Consider the following 5,681-nt stretch of genomic DNA (forward strand, 5'->3'; position numbering starts at 1 on the left):
CAGGCTATGAGACAGTTATATATAGCCTGTATCACATCAGTAGCTGATATGAAGTTCAAGTTTGATGAAATAATTAAGAGAATTTCACTGAACTCTTTCAAAGTCTGCAAAACAGAGCCTTGAGAAGAATTCTGAGAGTATTCAAATCATCTTCTATTAAAGTAATGGAAATTGAAGCTTCAATTCCTTCTCCTGCTATTAGATTTGAAAAGGCCTGTATGAACTATGCTCTGAGAGTTGTAAAGATGAGCTCAAATCATATAATCAGAGAAAGAGTCTCTTCTTCATTTCCATCAATTAACTCTGGAAATGAACTGGATTGGAATAGATTTCTTGATTGAAATGAAAATAATTCTTTAAAGAAAATGCCTTCTCAACTGTACAGACTATACTCTCTGATTAAAAATCAATTTTCTTCTTTAAATGTTGAAAAAGTTGATCATGAGAAGTTATCTCCCTGAAGAGAAAAGCTTGAATCTCTTATAGACTTACAAATAAGTGAACTATCAAAAGAGAAAGAATATGAACAGCATTTGAAGAGAATTTCTACAATCAATATAAAAGACTCTATTCTGGTTTATTCAGATGGCTTAAAAAATGAGAACTTGAATAGATTAGACACAGGCATTGCTTATACTGAAGATAATATTAATTTTATCTCAGATTTCTGAAATCTAGGCTCTGAATGTGAAGTCTTTGATGCTGAACTATTTGCAATAGTGAAAGCTTTCAAACTCATTGAAATAAAATCTCATAAAAGAGGAAATTGTTTGAAAGAGATATAGATATTCTCTGATAGTCAAGCTGCTTTAAAAAGACTTAGAAATAGTCAGATTCATAATGATCAAATGAATCTTGAACTGATCTTAAACTCTGTTTTGAAAATTCAAAAGAGAAGAACATCAAAGCTGATAATTCATCTACACTGAGTTCCTGCTCACATGAATATTCATGATAATGAATTGGCTGATTCAGCTGCAAAAAAGGGTGCAGAATTAAGCAGATCTATTCAAAAAATTGTGTCCTGATCTTTTATAAAGAGAAAAATAAAAGAATCTTGTTTAGACAAGTGGAATGAAAGCTGGCAGAAACAAAAGAAGAGTATACATTATTCAAGATTTGAAATAAAACCCAAGTGAAAATCTTGTTCAATTAAATGTAAAAAGAAAATATTCTCATCTATAATACAGCTGAAACTAGGACATAGCTATTTCAAATCTTATATACAAAGATTTGATGATAGATTTGACTCAATAGAATGCTCATTCTGCAATACAAATGAGAATTCTGAGCATATTGTAATGCACTGTGCATTATACAATAGTCTCAGAGTCAGATTGAAAGAGAAGTATGATCTAAATCAATTAAATATGAGATTCTTATTCTCAACTGAGACAGGAATTAAATACTTAATAGACTTTCTATCAGAAACTCAAGCAGCTACAAGAAAATGGCTAAATTCAGAATTATCTGAGTATGAAGAGGAGGAAATAAATCAGATATAGTCTGTTAAAACAGCTATACACTCTCTTTTAATAATTTGTTTTGTTATAGTCTCTCTTTACTTTATCTTTTTCTTTATCTTTTTCTTTCAATTTCTTTCTATCTATTTATTTAATGTGTCTATCTTTGAGACTGTGTTCTTTTTCTCTTTTCTTTTGTCATGATATTGTCAAATGATTTCAAAGTATCAAAAGATGTTAAAACACTGCAATTTGTAAACAGTTTTTGTATTCTGGGCTGGAATTTTCTGATTTTGCATATCTGAAATTGATGAATGTATAATAGTTAACTTTACAGACATAGAAAAAACCCTGAGAACTAAAGTTCTCAGGTAGATGTCATAGTCTCTGACTGCATACATCTATAATTGAAGAATAATAATAATAATAATAAGAAGCTGAATTTTGATACTGAGTAAAGATATATCATTTCTTATTTAAGCTACTACTGCTTTTTATCTCAAAAATCTGAGATAAAGTTAAGAGTAGTAATCTATGAAAGAAAGAGATTAAGATATTAATTTAATCTAAGATTTAATATCATATCTGATTCTGATATTCTGATAAGTGATATTATAGATAAAGAAAATGAGTTTAATACTATACAGCTTATAAATATCTATAATGAAAAGTCATTGAAGAAAAATAATAATATCTGAATAATTGATAGAGAATTTCTGAATATAACTTTATCAAGAAACTCTATAATTATAGAAGATTTCAATGCATATTATTTCTGATGAAATTCAGAATATAAGAGAGTAGTAAGAGCTGATAATCTAGTTAAATAAATCTTTAAGTATTCAATAGATTTGATTAATAAGTCTGATCAATAAACATTCTTTAGAAAAGATATGAAACAGAAATCTATTATAGATCTAATCTTTATATTATAAAATCTAATGAAAAGAAGACTTGTAAACTGATTTATTAATTCAAATAAGATATCAGAATCAGATTATGAGATTATTCAATTTAAGATTGAACTGAGTGAAAAATAAATGAGTGAAAATTCTCTTCTTTCTAATCAGATTAACTTTGAAAAAGCTGATTGAAAAGCAGTTGAAGAAAGCATAAAACTGTTAAAATCTGAAAGATAGAATAAGCTATACTGAAATTCTGATCAAGATATCTTAAATGAAATGCTTAAGAATAGAGTGAAGTTTATTACATCTATTATTCTAATAAGTATTAGAGATAATATTTTAAAGAGAAAATCTTCTGAGTATTTAAAATCTTGATAAAATAAGAATATCTCATCTAAAAGAAAAGAATTAGCTACTACTAGAAGAGATTGAAAGAATGATATAATATCTGATAAAGAGTTCAAAACTGTCAGAAATGAATATTTTTCAGATATTAAAAAAGCTAAAACAGACTGCTGAAATAAATTTCTTAAAGAAGTATAAGAGAAGAAAGTTTTTAAAGCTTTTAACTATACTAAAACAAGAAATATAGCAAAACTTTCAATCTTAGAATATAAGTTTCAGAATGAATCATATACAGCAAACTCTTTTGAGAAAAAATGTCAAGCTTTTATAAGAACTCTCTTTCAATACTCATCAGATTCAGATTCAGAGAAAGAGAATAAATCACTTCTTAACTATATTGATAAAAATGACTGAGAATGATCTGATCTTACTCAAGATGAATTAGAGTCAGCTATTTTCTCAAGTTCAGTTAAGACTGCTGCAGGGCCTGATTCAATTAATCACTTAATTATTCAAAATATATACTTCTACTTAAAGAATGAATATTTTGAGCTCTTCTTTAATCTCTTGAAAAATGAATATCATTCTGAATACTGAAGAGAAGTCACTGAAGTGATTCTTATAAAGTCTAATAGAAAAACTTCAATTTCTAAGTTATATAGAGTAATATCTCTATTGAACTGTCTAGAAAAGATTTTAGAAAAGATAATAGTTACTTAACTATCTTTTATAAGCTCTGTCAGTAATTCTCTTTTATTCAGTGAATAAATAAGAGATAGAAAACAGTGTTCTGTAATTAACACTGTTCTCTCAGTTATTTATAATATTTAAATAGCAAAGTATGAAGATCTGATCTCAACTGCAGTTTTGATTAATATAAAAGAAGTATTTAATTATATTTCAAAGTCAAAGCTAATTCAGATATTGAAGATATTAAAACTGTCACTTTCTCTAATAAAATGAGTTAACTGTTTTATATCTAAAAGAATTATATAACTTTTCTTTAATAAAATGAAATAAGACAAGACTGAGATAAAAATAGAAGTATTATAAGAATCTTTAATCTCACTCATTTTATTTATAATATACACTATATATCTATTCAAGAATAGAAATATGAGAATAGTGAGATCTTCAAGTTATATGAATGATATTGATCTAGTCTACAGCTTAAAAACTATTAAAGAGAATTTAAAAGTGATTAAAGAAGCTGTAAAGAAAATCTTTATTAGAGCAGATATCAATTAAATTCAATTTAATATGAATAAAACTGAGTTAATTTATTTCTTTTCTAGATTCAATGAGAAATAACTGTCTCTATCTCTTTTAAATAGAGAGATTAAACCCAGTGTAAATATCAAATAATTAGAAGTATGATTAAACTTCAAGTTGAACTTTAAATATTATATTCAACAAAGAACTGTTAAGACAGAAAGACTATTAAATAACATAATCAGACTATTAAATACAGAGAGAGGTCTATTCTTTCAGACTATGAGACAGTTATATATAGTCTGTATTACATCAGTAGCTGATTATAAAGTTTAAGTTTGATGAAATAATCAAGAGAATTTCACTGAAATCTTTCAAAGTCTGCAAAACAGAGTCTTAAGAAGAATTCTGAGAGTATTTAAATCATCTTCTATTAAAGTAATGAAAATTGAAGCTTTAATTCCTTCTTCTACTATTAGATTTGAAAAGGCCTGTATAAACTATACTCTGAGAGTTATAAAGATGAGCTTGAATCATATAATCAAAGAAAGAGTCTTATCTTCATTTTCATTAATTAACTCTGAAAATGAACTGAATTAGAATAGATTTCTTAATTGAAATGAAAAAGATTCTTTAAAGAAAATGTCTTCTTAACTTTATAGACTATACTCTCTGATAAAAAATCAATTTTCTTCTTTAAATATTAAAAAAGTGAATCATGAGAAGTTATCTCTCTGAAGAGAAAAGCTTGAATCTCTTATAGACTTATAAATAAGTGAACTATTAAAAGAGAAAGAATATGAACAGCATTTGAAGAGAATTTCTATAATCAATATAAAAGACTCTATTCTGATTTATTCAGATGTGATTCAAAGGTTGCTTAAGCCAGCGTACGATTACAGGCGTACGCCGGCTTCTTATATATTGTAATATTGTACACTAAATTAATTAGCAGCTGCTATGGCCCCTTTACACTCATACGCGTACGCTAGTAGTTTGAAAGCAGCTGTATTATTATCTGACAGTCGTACATTCTTCTGAACTACATCCTCCCTCACTAGATTCAGTCACACTCACATGATCATATTATATGTTCTAGCTTTATACAGATTAGCTCATCACTAGCATTTCATAATTGTGTAATCTATCTCTGATTCAGCTAGTGTTCTGTGTACACTCTCACAAAGAAACTTTCACTATATTACATCACTCATTCACTAACTTTTCTCATTCTTCAATCATCATCTTCATCATCATTATTATCATTGAATGTCATTATCATCTCAGATTTCTACTTCTTCTTCTGTTCAACTCTTTCTATCTGTTCATCTATCACATTATACATGTTTCTGGCAATGACCTCTCATTCTCATAATAAGCATCATTGTAGTGCTTATACTGAGCAGTTCATTAGCAGTAAGTGTAATATGTTGTGAAATATGATCAGAACTTGTTTATCTTCTAACAATCATCAGAACAATGTATTATTATGAATAATAACACATCTTCTTCATCTTCTCATATGCTCTCAATCATTTCTTCTTCTCAGTGAGTTTCTGATTGTGTTTTCTGACATGATTTTATATGAATGCAGATACTGATATGTTTGTTTTTATTCACATAGAATCATCACATATTGACAGATCTGTGTTCACTGATGATAGTGAACTCAGTGTTGAATCATTGATTGAGAACTTGAAGAACACAATAATGAAGAAATTACTCATATCATGTGTGACTGAGTCTTTCATATCTT

Source organism: Blastomyces dermatitidis (genome assembly GCF_000003525.1).
Source record: "Blastomyces dermatitidis ER-3 genomic scaffold supercont1.12, whole genome shotgun sequence".
Taxonomy (NCBI): Eukaryota; Fungi; Ascomycota; class Eurotiomycetes; order Onygenales; family Ajellomycetaceae; genus Blastomyces; species Blastomyces dermatitidis.